Source organism: Camarhynchus parvulus, chromosome 1A, assembly GCF_901933205.1.
Source record: "Camarhynchus parvulus chromosome 1A, STF_HiC, whole genome shotgun sequence".
In the NCBI taxonomy this organism is placed as follows: Eukaryota; Metazoa; Chordata; class Aves; order Passeriformes; family Thraupidae; genus Camarhynchus; species Camarhynchus parvulus.
The window spans coordinates 42,645,755-42,665,648 of record NC_044586.1 but is presented as its reverse complement, the minus strand read 5'-3'; the positions used below and the strand labels follow the sequence as shown (position 1 = coordinate 42,665,648).

Sequence of the window (19,894 nt, the reverse complement as noted above, 5' to 3'; positions counted from 1 at the left end):
TTTTATGAACCATCTTTTTTATTCTTGAGCAAGCTTCTGATCCATATGGTCGCGAGAGTATGAGCTCACTGAACTTGACATAACCGTATTTGGTGCAATCAGCAAACAGTAAAGCCACAGTCAGTGCTATCTTGTGTTTTAGAGTTCAAATCCTTTCAGACATGTGAGAACTACCCAAGATGACAGCTGTAAGTGAAGTAGTCCTCCCCTCCTTACTTCAAGTGTCAGGGAAAAAAAAGGAACTGCAGGAACCTGATTTTTCATAAGGGGAAAATGTATGTTGCTTTGGCATTACTCCCACCATAAGGATTGATCATGAAGAAACAAGGAGTCTCAGGGCCTTGGACTAGCTGAAGTTTTTCCACTCTCTGGTTGTTACTGTCATGCAGGTGGTGCAACCTAGTCAAGTGTTATTTCTGCTGTGCCTGCTAGTAACTGTGTCTTATCTGTCACTCTCTGTAAATATAAAGCGTCATGGTTGTAGCCCCTGCTGCCATCAAAAATAGCATTTCATATACAGGGTGAACTCGTGTCTCAAAATTTTTTAGGTTCCACGTTCCGTCCCTCATGAGTCCTTCCTGCAGCAGTCGTCACAAATTTGGCAGCTCATGAATCTTCAGTGGATCATGTCTCCACTTTTCTGGACCTGTTTGCTTTCCACAAGGGGGTATGCAGCAAGCCCCATATTTGTCCTTTTTTTTTTCCCCTCTGGGAGTTTTGATTTCTGCAACTTATAATGTGGAAAATACCATAAGACTGGGGCTCAAGGGACAAGTAGATGCTTTAAAAATAAATCGCTCGTCTTTGTGTTAATGAAAAAGAATTAAGAAATATGGTCCTACAGAGAAGACACAAAGTTCAGAAAATTAATTCAGGCTGAAGACAAATCGTGTCATTTCAAAATCATTCTCCTAGTTTGTGAGAAGGGTATGGATTGAAAGTTTGAAGCTGGCCGTGCCGAGCACATCCCTCGGGGGTCCCAAGCATCACGACTCCTGCCCAGCTGCATCCTTGCGGTCTATCCTGCCGCTTGTTTGATGCGGTCCGTGGATGCCGGCTCAACTGAGAGCCATGCGCGGGGTAGGGGCAGCAGCTTAATTTGTGCTTCGCCCGCCCTTTGGCATGTGCAGCGCGCACGCCTGTGCCCGTGTGGCTGTGCCCGTATCAATCTGTGCCCGTGGCTGTGTGTCTGTCCCTACGTGTGAGTGTGTCCCTGTGAGAGCCGCAGCCGGTGCCGCACACGCTCCCTGCAGAGCGCGGGGTGCTGTTCCACAGCAGGCGTGTGCCAGGGCCAGCGGGACGGGCGCGGACGGAGGGATGCCGAGCCCACTTCGCCCCGGCCCTGCTCACCTCCGCCCCTCCCGCTCTGCAGAGGCCCCTTTCCTCCCGCCCACCGCAGCCCGGGCTGCCGGCCGGTGCGCGCCTCCGCCCCGCGGCACTCCTCACGCCGCTTTGCGCGCACCGCTTGCACCGCGGCTCTCCTCCCGCGCCTGGGGCACCGGGCACGAGCCCCCGTTCCCGCTCGCTCCCCGCTCCGCCTCACCGCCCGCTCCCGCGCGCTCCCGCTCGCTCGCGCGCGCACGAGTGACATCACCCCCGTCCAATCAGCCGCCGCCGCTCCCCGCGCCCCGCTCGGCCCCGCTCGGCCCCGGCGGCCCCGCGCGCGGCCGGGGCGGGGGCGCGCGGGCGGCTGTCAGCCCTGCCGAGCGGGCAGGGACGCGCCGAGCCGAGCCGAGCCAGCCGCGCCGGCTGGGCAGCGCCGTCCGAGACGTGCCCGGTGCGCAGCGGAGGTGCGGGCGGCGCGGGGTGACAGCCCAGCCGTGCGGCGGCACTGCGCAGGTAGGGCAGGGCTGGCTCCGCAGCGGGCGCCCCCCGCCCGCGCAGCGCAGCGGGGTCCCGCGTTCGAGCGGCGCTGGCAGAGCGGCCCTGGGGAGCGGGCACCGCCCCGGGTGGGTCCCCTCAGCGGCGGGGAGTCACAACTTTGCCGGTGCGGCCGGGGGAAGGCGGGGAGCTGGGGCAGGTGCGGGGCGGCGGGGCAGCCCGGAGCCCCGCCACGGCCCAGGTGGAAGCCCTCCTTGGCGGCGGCCGGGGGCGGCGGCCCTTTCCCGGCGCGGGGAGCGGGGCGGCAGGGGCAAGCCGCCCCCTCCCAGGGAGCCTGCCCGCTGGGCACGGGATTACTCGGCGCCCCGGGCTGCCGAAAGTGGGCCGCCTGCCCCGGGTAATCCCCCGGCGAGGGCTGTCCCCGCCGGTCGTGGGCTCGGGGGGGGGATGCCGGCTGCCGAGGGACCGGGATGCTGCCGCAGGGGACGCCTCCTGCGCGGTTTCTTCTCGTTTCTTACGGCGCACGGATGGATTTTGGCAGCGTGTGTAAAAACGCGTCCGTACCGTGGTCTTGCAGCGCATCATTTCAGCACCATGGTCTGTGTGCCGGAGCAGCCGCAGCCTTGCGCCGTACGCTGGTTTATCTGCGTTTGGGTGTGCTTAGTGGTGACGGGCTGAAGAGGGTGTTGGTTTCTGGTTTGGCTTTTTTTTTTTTTCAGTGCACCTTCTTGCAGTGAAAATGATAGCGTTTCACTCTGTTTTCTCCTTGTAAAATGCTAATAATTCCTTTTTTGAGTGCCGCGTTTCCGTAAATGTCAGTAATTGGGGGCGGCTGCCGGTGAGGGCAGAAATGCCATTGCTAAGCTCCGCTAAAAGCACCTGGCAGGGCTGAGCCTGCACCTCGGTGAGCGGCTCTTTAGGAATTGCAGCCGCTCTATGAAGCGCTGTTTAATTCTGCTTATGAAATCTACGGGAGATTATCTATGCAGTTAATCAACTATGCTCCATTTAGTAATGAAAGTAAAGTGTGACCTCTGAGCCACGAATGTTTTTGAGTGTTATATTCTAGCATAGTCATAGTTATATAACAATATTATAATAAAGTTATACTAAAGCACATTAAAAAGGGTTTGTTAAGGTTTTAAAAATAAGCCATTATGTAATTACTAGGCTGTACAGCTTTGGGAAAAATACGCCTTTAAAATGCAGCCACCTGTGCAGAGGTGGCTGTATCAAAGAAGGTAGTAACAAATATGTTACTTAGTTTCACTCTTTTGTATAGAATTGTAAACCACTAAAAATCATGAGCACAGGCCTTGAAATTACATAAGACAAGGGAAATCTTTCTGAAATAACTTGAAGTTATAAAAATTCTCATTTTTTTTCATCTACCATTAGTAACTTCTAAATGTCCTTGTAGTGCAAATACTGTACAGATCTCTGTGAAAATATGATCTTTGGTCCATGTTCTTCCATAAATGATAACGCACCAAAATTTCTTTAGTAGGAACTCACCTTAATGTTTCTGAAAATTGTTGGTAGTATGAATCTTTTGTTTGGTCGTTTGCATTCAAATATGTTATCAGTTGCTTATTTTTTCTCTTTAGCAATAGTTGACATTATAAAAAATAGATCTTTTCTATCTCTAAATTTTGCAAAAAGTAAAAATAACCTAAGCAAAACACTTCTGTCCTTGTCCATATTTGTATTGTCCACAATGCTGTTCTAAATCAGCAAAAGATTTCCAGTTTCGCTTTTAAGTGGTGCTAAAAAGTAATGCAACCTCAACCCAACTTCATGGTAATGCAAGAACCTACTTGATTTTATAGAATTTTTAATTGTCTTAAACACCTTTTGTAGAGAAATCCCACACTATTAAGGTTATGGAATAAAGAGGTTTTAAGTGCCTTTTTGAGCATATACTTCTGATACACTTTAATCACATGATCACATACTATTTTTTTTCCACAGGAATCCTGTCTTTCACTGCATGGGATAGATTGAGCTCACTTGAGAGAATTCAGTATTTTTCATTGATCATTGTGTGAGCCCATTATTTATTTATTCAGTTTTACTCAGCTCTGCTTTGAAGAGAGAACTGATAACATCTGTGTGAGCTTTGCTAAAGTGCTTATCAGTATGTGATCAGAATGACCTACAAAGTACTAGTAGTTTATCAAACACTACCTAAGGTGAGACGACACTTCTGCAGATGGTGAAGAAAGGCACAGAGAGGATTAGTTGAAAAGTATTCACTCATTTTTGGTGTCCAGTCTGGAATTTCTACAGTTCTTGTAAATATGTTTGCTCAAGTTATACTTGCTACTGCTTTTTATAACAGTCCTGGCTGCTCCACACCTGTGAGTGTATCTGCAGAGTGAATGGGGAAAAAGAGGAATTTACTGTCAATTACAAACTATGGAAGTTTTAGGTTAAATGGTTTGCTGCATGTCAGTAAGGGGAATGAAGGAAGCTACAGTAGAGAGAATGTTAGCCATTAAAGTCTTTGTGGCATATTACAGAGCCCCTGTCCCTTTTTCTTTCTGCAAGCTCAGTTCTTCAGTAGATAAAAAAAGTCCTACCTGCCTTCAGTTCTGTATCATCTTCAGTGGCAAGGTAACTGAATAAGAAGCACATGTCTACTTAAGTGTATTGTAAAAACCAAAAAACACTCAAGGGAAGTTAATTATGGTTGCACAGACAACAGTTTGTCATTTTACACCTTCTGAGTGCTTGATTTAGTAACCTTAATAATGTTCTTTTGTGTTGTTTGTGAAGTAAAATATGCAAACATGTCCCATAAATGTCCTTAAAACCTAGAAAATTAAATTTTAGGGAATTAAAAACAAACAAAGAGGCCAACAAACAGCAAACCAAGAAAATGCAGAAAAAAATCAATTCTCCAAGTACATTTCTTATTGTTTTACTGCATTGGACCTACAGTGGTTACAAAGAGAAGGGAAAAGTTTATTCCTTTGCAAAAAGCTCCTGAACTTTTACCACCATGAGTGATATTATAGGAGTGCAGTCCCTTTCATGTACAGCAGTAGTAAAACAGAATGGTGTCACTCGTAGTGCATTTGCTTGGGTACTGGAAAAGTGGTGCAAGACTGAAGTCCTTTGTACTGTAGGCTTTAGAATGTGTTGTGGTGCATGAGGGCCATTTTGCACAACTTCTATAAGCATGGTCCTTTTCACTTTATCATTTATATGTATCCTAATGACAGCTCCTTTTTCGTCCTGTAGCTGGTCTGAGTTATCTGGTTTCAGTTATTCCTGGTCTTGAGCATTCCAAATTTTGCTTTTGTATCTCACCCAGTCCTGTCTCCTTGCTTTTTTCCTGTCAGCTTTTCTTCAATTTACTTTCCTTTATTCCTTGGAGCCTCCTCATCCTGATTTGCTATGTCAGCCCAGTCTAGTCTCCTTTCTGCAGTCTCCAGCCACTTCTTCTGTGCTTTTAGCAGACATTGGTCTCAATTTTTATTCTTCTTTGGAGACTGTAAGGTGGCTTTTGTTCTTCTCCACCGAAACAACACAGTACTTTCTTCTTAGAAGTTGGTTGGTCTTTGTACATTTTCAGAGATAAATGAAACAACATAGAATAACTTGAAGCCTGTCTATGCTGATGGCTTCAAGCCATAGTCACAAATATTTTTTGAAGAAAAATTATTGCGGTTTTCCTTTTTTAAAATTGAAATCTTAAATTTTTTAATGTGATGTGTAAGTATATGTTTTATATGCATTGGCAGAAAGCAAGGACACACAGGACACTTGGACAAAGTTGTAAGTAGTAGTGAACTATAGAAATGCCAAGCAACCTCAATAGTCCTATTTATGCTGACTGTAGCATATCCTGTATTTTTGCTTAACTTAGCTAAGTTTTGCAGGGTTCTGTGCTGGCACATAAAATAACGGATGATTTGGGTTTTGTTTGTATTCATACTAATTTCTTTCATTTTGTCTCAAAGATTTGCTACAACCTCTTGAGACAAATACTTACAAAAAGATGATGTAAGCATCTCACTGAATTGAGATTTGGATAAAACTGGTGGAGTTACCACTGCACCGTAGTAGTTTTGTTTACATTAGTCTTTTGGATGTGGTAAAATAGTATTTGCAATAACTTAGTAGGTCTTGTGTCTGAAATAAGGGATATGGTTGAGCTATGGTTAGCACTACAGGCAGAATAATTAATGTGATAGAGTGTTTTAAAAGGAAGAAATATAAATATACATATTTGACAAGTTCTTTGCCTTTATTTACGTAATGTTTTTATAATTGGCACATAGAGGACAGATGATATGTTGGTCCCATGCAAAGGAGCTAGCTTGGAGCACAGAGATCAGGATTTAGTCATGAGATAAGTGCTCTTTTTTATAGCTTTATTGGAAACATCCTGTTTTACTATAGACAATTCAATTTTCTCCAGTTCAGCAGGAGTTGAACAGAAGTGTTAATATTAGTTATTCCTAGTCGAGCCAATACACAGAGTTGTTAGACATGGACTTGAATTTACTGCTGCATTAGATTTGCATGAAATTGGTTTTCTTTTCCATAAAATATGAGTAATACACTTCAGCTTACTAGCCACTAAATTTAATTTGTTTGTAAAAATCAAAGAGAGATGTTTATATGTTCAGTCGAGCATTGGTTACTCAGAGAAGTTGTGCACTTTCTCTTCTTGAAATCTTTCAAGACTAAAAAATAAAGCCCCCAGTAACCTGACCAAATGTCTTAGCTTTCAGCAGGAGATTGGGCTGCAAACCTCCTGGCATCCCTAACAATATGAATTATCCTTTGACATCCCTTTTTCTGACTTGTCTTACAGCATGAAATATCCTATGAGGTTATTCTGTAATTCTCAGGAAGTGGGGGGAGAAAGTCAATATACAGTCTGAGCTGTACTTTCTGAAGGGGAAAGGATAGCTGTGCCAGCAGACAAAATACTCAATGTGTGAATGAAATAATGTTACAGACTGAATTCCCTTTATAGTTTTTATTGGTAATTGTATTTAAATGCACTACTAGATTTGCTGTGGATTAGTTAGGCTAGATGTTTTATCACAGGTCTGTTTTCAGGGAGATTATAGAGGGATTCAGTAGCTTTGTCAGTTAACACATTATAACAAGTTGTAGTTCATCTTTAAATTCATGGGGAAAAAAGAATCGGGTCTATTAATGCATCTGTTCTTTATAAAAATTATATTTTTCATACAAAATCTTATACTCAAAATCTGAATGTAAATATTTAAAACAAACACTGATGCTGCTAAGTGGAACAGGCTGTTCATGTTGTCTCAATGTTGTTCCTAGTTGTGGTGTTAATTGTTTAATCGTTCTGGGAAGGATCGGTGCTTACTGAATGTGGAGATAACTAGGTGCCTTGTCTTCACCAGAGGGATGGGACAACAGAATAGTGACTGGTTCTAACACATCAGCTTCAGTGAGATGGGAAATTTTGTGTTTTCCACCATCAGGACAGAAATCCATGTAATTTGAAATTTTTGTGTATTGTAAAAACACTGGTGTTTTGTTGTTTTTTTTTTTTAGGCCCTGCTTATAATTCAGTTAATGTGTGGTGCAGTGATGAATATCTAAGTTTTTGAGAACTGTCTTGATTTTATGAATACCATAAATTAGCCTTTCACATATAGTTTTGTTTTTCACTGTGTCTTTTCTTGAGGTTTTCTTGTTTAGGATTCATCAGAGCTTAGGAGAAATAAGCCATTTTTTTTTCTTCTGTGAGAAATGTGAAGCAGTCATATACCTCAGATATTTCTTCATGAAGACTTCCTTCTAGACATCTGTATTTCCAGATAGAATGGTTTCTTTGAAACTTGGAATAATGCTGACTTTGTTTTGATAAAGGCAACCAGTTGCCCTGACAACTACTCACTGATAAGATCTTAAATAAAGTTAAAAATACATTAAGTGTGTCTGAGTTGTAGAGCAAGACTGTATTTTCCTTTACCAAGTATTATAAGCAAACTTGTAAAAGTGCCTAGAAGGATAACATACCTGTTGATAAGGCTGGCTTTTTCTATAAGTGTGAACTCTCTGCTGTTACTAGTAGTACTTTAGAGAAAGCATTGGATTTTTCCACTATGATCATTTTTTAGTAAAGCAAAGAGAAAATAATTAAGATAAATGAGAAAGAGCTGCTAGAAATAACACTTTTTTTTGTTTTCTGAATGTCTTCTTCTAAAGATTAAGGTCATGTCTCTTTTGTTTATTGCCAGAAGCCCAGCTCCCCTTTCATCAGCAGTCTACAGTTTACTTCTTTTATAGAAATGAACTTTGGAATATTGAACAGTTTCCACTTCAGATTTTCATTATAAAGGAGCTCCCAGGGAGGCCAGCTGCTGTTGAAATAGATCTTGGGAAACCAGGCATTCTGAAATGCTCCTTTTTTTGCCTTCTTGTTGTCACTTCCTGAACTCTCTTTGCTCTGTACTTTTATTATATCTTGTCCTTCTGACTTTTCCTGGCCCTGAAATTTTTCAAAAATTTTCAACATGTTTTGAAGAAGTATCCAGTTCTGCCACTTAGACTAGGTGTAGCCATGATATCCCTGAAAAATGCATAAACAGGCCATCCCAGTGGCAGAATTAGTCTACAACTTGACTGTAATAGGTTGTTTTTGAAATAAAGGTGAAAGTTCAGCACTTACTGCACTTAAAAATTATGTATGATTTTTGTTTTGATTGCTTTAATTTCTTTCTTGACATGAGTACTCTGCAAGTTTTGTAAAACAAACAAATAAAACCCAAACAAAATCCAAACAAAACCATTGAAAGATAATTATTGGAATGGTGCCCATGCCAACTTCCATTCTAAACATCTGGAGTGATACTTACACTTTGTTGTTTAAACATTTCCTGTTCCAGTTTTGCATTAGGCCTTGTTAGATGGATTGTTTGGCTTCCTTGGTTGTGGGTTCTTTATTTAGTTGGGGTTTCTTTTTAGTCAGTGTAGGAATAAAGGTTTATTGTCGGAGTTTTAAGGGAATGCTGCTTGAGATCTTAATTTCTTTACCTCATCATAATAGTTCATTGCCAATTTCATTTCTTGGTGTTGATCTGCCCCATTCATAAGAAGAGTTTTGCAAACTGTATTAATGCATTTACTGAAAAATGCATCTGTGGGGTAATTCCTATAACAACCAATTTACCTGATAATTCTTGTCTTTTTATAAAGAGATTATATGTGTGAGCATATAGGCATTTAGATGAAGAATTAATTTCCTTTTAAGTAGCTGGTATTTATAAAATAAGTCTGGAAAGCACTGGCAAAACCTAATTAAAATGATTTAGAAAATATTTGTGGAAAAAATAGTTGACTGTCTTAAAAATACTTGACACATTGACCTCATCCCGTCACTATTACATTAACTTATTTTCATATACTGAAATATATCTGTATACAAGGCCTTTTCCCCCATGCACTCCTATTTGTTTGAAGATAGTGAACTGAAGAAGAAAGTTATAAACTTTAACATTAATATTTTATTAAATACTCCCAAAACCAAAAGAGAAGTAGATAATCTCAAGTAGGATAATTTTGAAGAACTGAGTTTAGAAGTTACTAATTCCGTTGCTAAAATGTCAGTGTAAAAACTACATTGACTTAATTTCACTGTATTATTGAAATGAATGAGTACATTTACTTGGTAGAGGATGCTTTTTATTCTTCTGGGGATCTCCTGTCAATATGTGCAAAAAATGAGTCATTACTTAAGGAATTTCTTGGACTGAAGTATTTCTCCCTGTTTCTTCTCGGAAATTTCATGTTGACTATGAAACAGGACCACGAACAACATAAATAGTCCCTCTGGGGGATAATAGCGCGGATAATTGTTTTAAAATATTAAACAGCTGTTTGTTTTTAAAGTGATGGTGATCTGTGTTTTATTAGCTAAGAATACTTGAGATAACTAAAGGGGTTTGAATGAAAAAGACATGATTTTATTACCAGCAATTTTTTGGTTCATTTATTATTAGGCTAGGTGATTCCAAAATATGATTTTGGGGCATAAAGGAAAGTGGTATATGTGAGAAATGGGGTTAATTTGCACTTAACTGTTTAGGTGAAACACAGAAAAAGACAAATTTGATTAAACCAAGTATTTTGTTGTTGTGAAAATGGGAGTTTACTTATCTGCTGTACAGAATGCCAGAGATTGCTACAGAAACCTAAAGGCATAAAGAAAGTTTTGTATTTAAACAGCCTCAGGTTTGTAATAAAGCACAGCTGTTGCCACTTCCGCTCACATTCTTTTATAGAAATACATTCTGTGGGTTCTCTACAGACCAGCTGACCCAGTCTTAAATGTGGCTGAACCATAAAACCTGTTTTGTCTCATTTCTATGAGATCTTATTTGAAGCATTCAAAAGATAAAAAGGCGTTTTTTTTTTTCCAGAAGGCTTAACTCCAGTCAAATGTGATGTTTGTATCTGAAGTTACAGCATTTTCATATAATCCAGACTTTGCCTATGCAAATACTGGAAGGAAGCACAGAGTAGCTGCATAGAATCTAATTTTTTTTTTAACTAGGACAACTCTGAAAGAAATAGACTTCAGTGCATTACCATATACTTATGTATTACCTCAGTTTTATTTACGTTCATGTAGCAGGCTTTTGTGACCTACTAAATATTTTTAGCTGATCTTATCCTTGGCAGCATTGCTAACATAGTATTTAAACTGACAGTGATTAGATAAAGCCTGCAAATAGTCACTAAGGTTTTCCATGTGTGTGTTGTGTGGTTTTTGTTTTTAAAAAGCATCAACAAACCAGCCCCCCAAAACCCAACAAATATCAAGCACTCTAGTATGGTACAAGTGCCAAGAGAAGAAAGGAGAGTGTGGGAGGGATGTATGTGGTTTTTTGGCCACTGTCAAAAAATTTCTAGTATATCACATAAACCAATGAATACAGGTCAGAATTTACTGTTCTGTCATTATTTAACACTACCAAAGCATCTACATATTTTATATTACAGAATTAATCAGCTTTCAGATATTCTTTCCAGATCAGCTTGAAAGAAAACTGGATTAATATAAGGACAGTGGAGCATACAGAGCACCTTGCAATGCAATTTCTATTCCAGCAGTTTAGTACCTGTCTCTAGACAGCTGTTGTTAGGGATAGCAGGCTTCTAGGTAGAACAGTTTTCATACTTGTGACTGTCTAAACTAAAGCACTCCAAACATTTAGGATATTCTTGGCCTATTTTTCAAGGACTGTCATGTTTAATGGGATATTAAACTTTTTTGTTATAAGTACTAAGTGCCTTTCTAAAAGGGTAAAGCATTTATTGTGTGGGTACTGGCTAGTTACTGTGCTATTTAATGGGGCTTGCAAGCAGCCAAGGGGCAATTGTTTGGCATTTGTCTTGGATACATTGTAATCTAAGATAATAAAATAATTTAAAAGGCAATATGGTTATATGTGTAGCTACTAAATTTAATTTTTGAAATTTTGGTGTACCAGCAAGGAAATTTCAGTTCAGCTTCATAAAGCATAGGCAATCATTCCAAAGAGGCCAGGACCTAATACTTGCCTGTTCTGGGAGAATCAGTTGTTAAATATACATTTTCAGTATTTTTTTGCTTGTCAGTTGATCTTCCTCATCTGAAAGCTTTGTCAGAACACTGAATTCAGAGTTAAAAGTAGGTGAATTTAAATGAGAGGACTTCTTGCTAGCTGTTAACATTAGTCTGTTATCCTTTATCATCCAGATGCAAGTTTGGGATCGGACTGAGCTCTCTGTTAAAGATCTTTACCATAGTATAGAATATCAATATTTAGGTGTTGGGAGTAACTTCACAGAACACAGACACTTGTGCTGCCTCTAAACAATCCTAATAACTTATGTAAAACATGTATTTATTTTTATTTTTTAATCTACAGGGTAATTTTCTTGATTCTGAATTCATTATTCCTGTTCTACGGGATCTTTACCTGGGAGTTTGTTTAGTACATATGAAAAAATGCCAGTGTGGCCATTAGGGTGACATTTTAAAACTTACTCTTCCTGAAAAATAGCAAAATTTTCTGTTGGTGGATATATCAATTTGATACATTGTTTGTACCCATGCTTGTCTCCAAATTTGGAGCTCATTAAAACTCGAAAACCAGGCTTTCATCCTGGATTGTTCTTTCATCTTCCCTGGAAATTCTCTCGATGGCCTGAGAACTTCAGTAGATGTAATTCACATCTCAGGATAGGGAGTGATGAGAAGCTGGGTCAGAGGAGGCAGTAGCTAACAAGGGCAAACACACATTTCTTAATTTGCCTAGCTTGTTCTAGTCTTCACTCTGAAGCTGTTTGCATGAGTTTAAATTCACATCAACAATTTAAAGCAAATAGTCTGATTTTGCCCTACTCTAGATTAGGGGTGCTCATAAATTTGCTGACCATCTTTTCTCAGTGCAGTGAGATATAAAAGCAGAAATATTTGTTGCAGACTTTTAGAAATACTCTCCTACCTTTTACAGACATTTGCAAGTAGTGTTTTGGTTAGATTTTTTAACATGATTTAATTTTATTTTGTTAATTCTGACTGCAGAAGTGTATGAAAACATTACTGTGTCTCTTTTCTCTCTGTTGGTCTAGTGACAGTTGGCAGGTGCTGGCTCCCAGTGAGAGCTGTGAGTTGCACAGCTTGGTAATTGGCATTGAATTTGAGTAAGGAAATTGCCTCCTTCTCTTATGCTACAATACAGGCTTTCTAAGACAAGTTCTTTCTCTTTTCCTTTCCCTGAGAAAATCAGCCATTATTAAATTTTCTCAAAGAAAAAGGGCTTAAATGTGGGCAGCATGAGGAAGAAGTACTTGCTCTCTGAATGACTTGTGTCACTAAGAGCCAGCAGTTCAGTCACACCTATGTCTCTGAAAACCAGTCTCAGAATGTTTGGAAATTGAAGAGGGTGCTGATTGGGAAAAACTTCAGGGGTACTTGCGTGAAATTAGTGGCAAAAGATATTGCTGTACAAGGAAGAAAAATGTTGTCAGTCTGCAGTTATACAAAAAAGTCTCCTTTCCCTTTCATTAAAAATCAGATTTCTATATTGTACATCTGAGAATATGATTCTTCACTACTTCATTTTCCTTTAATTTTTTTTTGTTAGTTTGGATTTTTTTTTCTTTTTTATGTTGTTTTATTTTTTTTAATGGAGCAACAGTGGGTTATTTTGTGGGGTATTACTGCTGAGAGATACTTAAAAGTGTATTTTGCTTTAAGCAGTTATTGGAGATTGTGTCAGTGTGTATGGGTACAAATTGCAGTGTACTTAAAGCCAGAATGACAGAATTCAGAGAAATCTGTCCTTCTGTGGGGCTAGTGGAGTCTCTTCATCCATCGAACAGGACATCTGAGCTGATCGTGTCTTGGAGTTTGTAGTACCTTTTCTTCATAATGAAAGTGTGAAAAACCCATTTATCTGAGTACATTTTCAGAGACAAATTGTATAAAGAACAGAATTACATGTTGACAAAATACTTTGTTCTGCAGATGTTGTAATGCATGTCAGGGTATGCAGGAGATTAAGTCCTGATGTCATTTAGAGCATCCAAACATGCTTGTAAATTCTCTTTAAACATGCTTGCAAATTCTCTTTTCCCTGATAAGGGAGTGAGTCAGAGAGAGAGATTCCAGTGAAAATGTATTAGAACAACTTTTATCAATTAAGGTTTTACTGTCACTAGAGTAAGGCTGTTATTAAAAGCAGATACTGGCAGGGTACATTTGCTTGTCTTGTGCCACTGTTCCCACCCCTGCAGGTGCATGCTGTCACACAGGTGTTGTCACACACACCCTGTCACACACACACTCTGTCACACACACACACACACTGTCACACACACACACCCTGTCACACACACACTGTCACACACACATCCTGTCACACACACACACCCTGTCAGACACACCCTGTCAGACACAAACCCTGTCACACACACACCCTGTCACACACACACTCTGTCACACACACACACACCCTGTCAGACACACCCTGTCACACACACCCTGTCACACAGACACACCCTGTCACACAGACACGCCCTGTCACACAGACACGCCCTGTCACACACACACTGTCACAGGGTCCCTGTCACACAGACACACCCTGTCACACAGACACACCCTGTCACACAGACACACCCTGTCACACACGCACACCCTGTCAACACACACTGTCACACACAACCTGTCACACACACACCTGTCACACAGACACACCCACACACACACCACACACACACCCTGTCACACACACCCTGTCACACACGCACACCCTGTCATACACACACTGTCACACACACACCCTGTCATACACACACTGTCACAGGGTCCCTGTCACACACACACACCCTGTCACACACACACCCTGTCACACACACCCTGTCACACACGCACACCCTGTCATACACACACTGTCACACACACACCCTGTCATACACACACTGTCACAGGGTCCCTGTCACACACACACACACTGTCACACACACACGCTGTCACACACACAGACACTGTCACACACACCCTGTCACACACACACACCCTGTCACACACACACAGTCACACACACACACCCTGTCACACACACACTGTCACACACACACCCTGTCACACACACACTGTCACAGGGTCCCTGTCACACACGCTGTCACTCCCAGTGACCTGTGTGCAGCCCAGCCCGGCTGCTGGCTCCCAGGGAGCCTCTCTGGTGTGACAGTGGCCCTGGACCGGTGTCACAGGGTCCCTGAAGTCCCCCAGCAGCAGGGGCAGTCCCGGTGTCCCTGTGGGTGCGCAGCTGCCACGGGCACCTGGGATGGGCACGGAGCTGCACAGCCCCTGGCTGGCACTGACACGGCCTGGGGGCCTCACACACCGGCCACAGGCTCTGAGGCACATGTCATGTCATGAGAAGGCAACAGGACAGTAAATCTTCATAGCCTGTTAGTGTTTGCTAGACACTTTCTCAGCACACATGGTTCTCTTTCTAGTTTGCTCTTTTCTACTGAATCCATTTAGAGAAATTCCCAGCAGCAGGATTTTTCTGACAACACAACCCTTGTACAGCTGCTACTGAATTGAAAAACTGCAATGGGATGTCACTCACCTGTGAAACACTTTTCTCAATTTTCTTTCAATCTTCTTGCTATATTTGGAATTGAACTGTAATCAGTTTGAATTTTGAATTTTCATTTTGTATACTAATTTACTTCTGTGGAAGTTTTGTTATTTGTTCCGCTGCAACCAAGTTCAATTCCATTTTCCAGTTGTTATAAAAATACTAACAAAAAAGTGTCACGTCAAATGCATTTCATGACGATTTTATCTAACCTTTTAATGCAATTCCAACACAAATATATTTATTATAACTGAGTGAACTATTTCTGCAGAAGCAGGCATCTTTATTTTAAGATTGTTCTATCTAACTATACTGATCACGTCACTTTCAGTATTTAGATTCAGTGTTTTTGTTAGCCCAGCATACACTTTGCATTTGTAATGAGGGCAAAATGGCACATCCCCAGCCATAAGGAAAAAGGAATGGCCCCCTTCTGATCTGTATGGACCATATCTCCATTTTCAGCAGAGTCTGAGAGACTGCATCAAGCATCCTTAATATTCTCCAGCTCGAATTTCAAATTGAATTTCTTGTGAGTGTTGGGAGGAGGTATCAAGCTAGTTGGATCTGTCATTATACAAGAGAAGTATGTTAAGTCCCTGCTTTTTGGTGTTCCTGGATACTTAGTATTTAATATATCCTTGGATATAGACTGAATCATGGTGTGATGTTTTAATTTAATTTCCAGATTTTTAATTACCTGAATATTTCATTTGGATCTGATATCCCTTTGAGCATATTGGCTGCAGAGTGTTCACTCGATGGTTTCACTATATGGGGTTGTCAGTTTAATGTGATGAATAGCTCAGTAATTCTGGAGTCATTCCATACTTCATAACTTTACAGTGAAGTGGGAATCCCATTAATTCATACAAAAATCTAGTTTAGTGATTATTTTGGAATCGCTAGAATGTGTTGTTAAATGGCATATTAATATCTCTAAATCTAGTATTAATTTTTTTAAGAACCTGCAAGTAAATTAGACAACTAGATTTAATGAAAATTAAATAAAAGCTGTATTCTCTCAGGGACATAATATTTGTGTCTTATTTTGTGGTTTTTTGGTTTTTTTTTTTTGCTCTGAGTGCTTATGCTAATGTATCTAAACAATTTGAATTTGTCACCACTCTTAATATGCACATGCTGTGAATATGTACTTGAATACTTTGGGAGGAACACCCTGATCCCACAACTACTATCTGAACAGTGCAAATCTCAATGGTCCTTTAGTAGCAAGTTCCCTTAAACTATATGCCTGTGTCATTTATCTCCTTTCAGCTGCCTCTGTGGCTTAGTTTAGCTCACAGACATGCAGAGTCTCAGCACATAATCCCCTAAAGACAGTGCTTGTATTTGTTATCTTTCTAGGCCCAGTGTTTTATCTCCTGTGACCCCATTTGATACGGGTTTCTGGTCCTTGTATGAGTGATATACCAAGTAATGCCCTTGTAGATGTTAGCATGGAGAATTGTGAGCATGCTGGTTTTGTTGATGTCCTGTATTTTAGACCAATTTTTTCCCTTTTCCCCCTCAGCACTTAAAGCTATCAAAAGGTCTAAGCACAACAAAGAAGTAGAACAAAGTTTGAATAATTATCTTAAATGCAAAGGAGGAGGTAATATACTGAATTTCATTGCCTGATGAAAGGAAGATCTATTTCAGTTTAAATTAATAGGTAATGCTGCAGGGGATTTTTGTTTTGTTTTGGGGTGGGGTTTTTTGTAAAGTGGTAGTTTTAGAATGCTTATTATGTTTAATTTTGAGTGAGTTTTATGTTCCTTTTGGGGATTTTGATAGCTGTTCAGACAGCTATCAAAAATATTCTCTGTTGATGTATTCAGACAGATGGTTGTCCCGTACAGTATGTGCAAGAATGTTCTTTTCTCAGAGACTAAACTTCAGCTTCGACTGTTAAGAGTTTGGGATTATGTTCCTTTTCCCTCTTGGATTCAGATGCTCATGTAGTCCCTGGAGAGCAGTCTTCTGGTTATCACTAGAGGCAGTAAATGAAATCTGTAAAATGGCAGAAGTAGGTCATGGTTTATCTTCTGGTTTTGGGTTTATCTCTAAGTGGCGCCAGAGAAAAGTCAATGCATACTGAAACCTCAGGGCATAATTTTTTGATACTGATACTGTCATGAGGAGGAGTTTGACAGGTCACTGATTAAGTGTTTGCATGATTGGATTTCATGAGAAAAGAGATGATGATGATGTTTCAACTTGAATTTCTAGTCAAATAGAAGTGAGGGAGTTTTCTCCCACTATGTAGACATGAAACTGATTTCAGTGTATTTGTCTCTGAAGAATTTGCTTTCTATTAGAGATCACCTTTTTAATGACTTGGTAAATTCTAGGAAAAATACATTAAAATCACTTAAGAAAGCTGTCACTTTTTACAACTTATTACCACTTAAGAGACCTCATTTAGAGATCTCTTACAGAAGAGAAAAACCATCCCCAGACTGCTGAAACAATCCCCTGGTAGAGATTTTTTGTTTATTTATTGATACAAATAAATGTGAGTGAGCCATCTGAACAACCAGCGGTCTAGAAGTCCTGAGGCACAAAACATGAGTCAAAACAGATGCATTGTAGAGTCATTAAAATATTTTATTTAAATTTTACATTCCTTTTAAGTATTTGTGTGGAAGATGTGGAAATGTTTTCAACCTTTTTTTTAATAAATGGGAAGATAATAAGTTTGTTGTTTCAGCTCCCTAGAAATATATTTCTGTCCTAGTGAGAAACTAAATTCTGTTTACAGACTGTGTTTGTGAGTTCCTGTAGAATTTAGTAAGAAGTATTATAAAATTGTCTAGAAAAACACTAATAAAAACTAGTGGACAAAAAACTTATAATGAGTTATTCCCATCTTTGTCATAGTGATAGTTTAATGTTTCTCTTTAATTTATGAAGACAAAAGTGTAAGGAAAAGATAATCAGAGTAGTATTTTACAAATATGCTTTCACATACTAAATTTTTAGGTTTACAAAAGATAGTAGTTATACATTTGCTCATTTTAGATAAATGTGAATATATATTATTAATGACTCCAAAATTTAAGTCATTCCAGGTTTTATTACTTAGAACTTTTTAGTATTTTGATTTGGTGTTCTCCACCTGCTAATGCAGGTAGCGGTCATACATAAACAGATGTATTTTCAACAGATTATATTTTCATTGAGCAATGAGAGAATTTACTAATATATATTGGGTTTACATAGCCAGGTTTTAGTAGTGGGGGCCACAGGGGTGGTTCCTGTGAGAAGCTACCAGAAACTTCCTCTTGTCTAACAGAGCCAGTGCCAACTGGCTCCAAGACAGACCCACCACTGGCCATGACCAAGCCCATCAGCGACTCTTCATTACCCACCTCTGATTTGACTGGTAATAAACTAAACTGATTCCCCTAAGCTGAGCCTGTTTTTCCTGTGATAGTAATTAGTGAATGATTGCTCCGTGATGTTTTTCCATGAGCCTTGCATTCTATAGTCTCATCTCTGTCCAGCTGAGAGGGGACAGGGTCAACCCACCACATAAACTAACTTCAGCCAGCTAATTTTCTGTCTAAGCATCCAGAGTGATCTTAGAATTAAAAGACAATGTAAGCTTGTTTGAGTTGGAAAAAAAAAAATGTGTTTGGTTCTTGTGGGAGATTTTCTGGTTTTTGTTTTGGAGATTTGTTTGTTTTTGTTTCATTGGGGTTTATAGTTTTTTTTTTTGTTGTGGTGTTTGTTTGTTTTTAAAAAGACTTCTGCATACTTCTTATCCTGTATTCCAGCAGAGAGAGCAAGCAAACACAGATAACTTAACTCCTGTGTTCTGAACCATAAGAAAGTGGGTTTGTATTCTTGTTGTTGGTTTTCTTAATTTATATTTTTTGCATATGTGTATCTGAGTTATGCTTGTTATGTAAGTATTATTTTGTCATGCTTTTAAGCTAGAAGTTATTTCAGTTACTAGAATTCATATATTGCAGTATTAGTGACTGGTTACAGCAGACAAATGGACAGAAATTTGGTATTTTTATCAGACATAAATGGCAAGAGTTAAAAATACACGTGCTTTCTAATAAAACTCTGAGCATGTCAGTATGATAGCATGCTCTGCTTTGAACTGACCTGCTGTTTTGAATAGTTGGGGAAAATGATCCCTTAATATAATTTGCTTTTTGAAAAAAATAAAAAATTGGATTATGGGGTAAAATCTCATGTTACTGACATTTTAATTTCCTCTTCAGTCTAAGAGTATTTATGATTTGTAGTTATATGATTTCTGTTTCATAATGTAAGCTGTTGATCTGCCTCAAAAAATAAAAGAGTGCAGACTCTGCAGTCGTTTGTTAAATGCTGTTCTGCCACAGACAACTGCCACAATTAGATTTAAAATATAGCCCTATTTTCTGACCTTTCTTGAAGAGTATTTGATGAATCAGTTTTTCCATGTTTTCTTCAGGAAGCTTTTAACCTGATATTCCACCTGTCTTTTTTGATCTGCTCTAAGGCACCAATAAATAGCTTGGACCTACCTCTTGCCCTGTTGGTAATTCAGGCTATGGGAGGCCAAGAGAAAGCTTTCAAGAGATGAGATGAAATCTGGGAGGTGTTTCAGGAGAGGGCACTCCAGGGGCTTTGTTCTTAAGGAAGATGCCTGTGGGATCTACATTTTGCTATAGGAGAGCATAGGGTATATTCCTGGAAAGCTGCTTTAATCTAACATTAAATGGAAGTTTTTAATCTTCAAAGTAGAGTTCTTTAATATTTGTGGAAGTCTCAACTCCTTCAAATGCACCATAAAGCATGTCCTTATAAAAATGGTTGTGTTTTGGTTTTAATAAATATCCTATGTCAGCACAGCATGCTGTTTGGTTCATTCCTGATTTGTGGTATGTAAACTTTATGCCTTGGCTCCAGCTGTTCCCTCTGTATGC

General features: G+C 39.9%; 1 protein-coding gene across 1 annotated transcript in view; it reads left to right on the top strand.

Annotated features, from left to right (window-relative positions):
• Positions 1-1,685: 1,685 nt before the first annotated feature.
• Positions 1,686-19,894, top strand: part of CNTN1 (contactin 1) — a 209,660-nt gene continuing 191,451 nt past the window's right edge. Inside the window, exon 1 of the mRNA XM_030961150.1 lies at positions 1,686-1,839. The gene's annotated coding sequence lies outside the window, so the exon portion shown is untranslated. The remainder of the gene's footprint in view (positions 1,840-19,894) is intronic.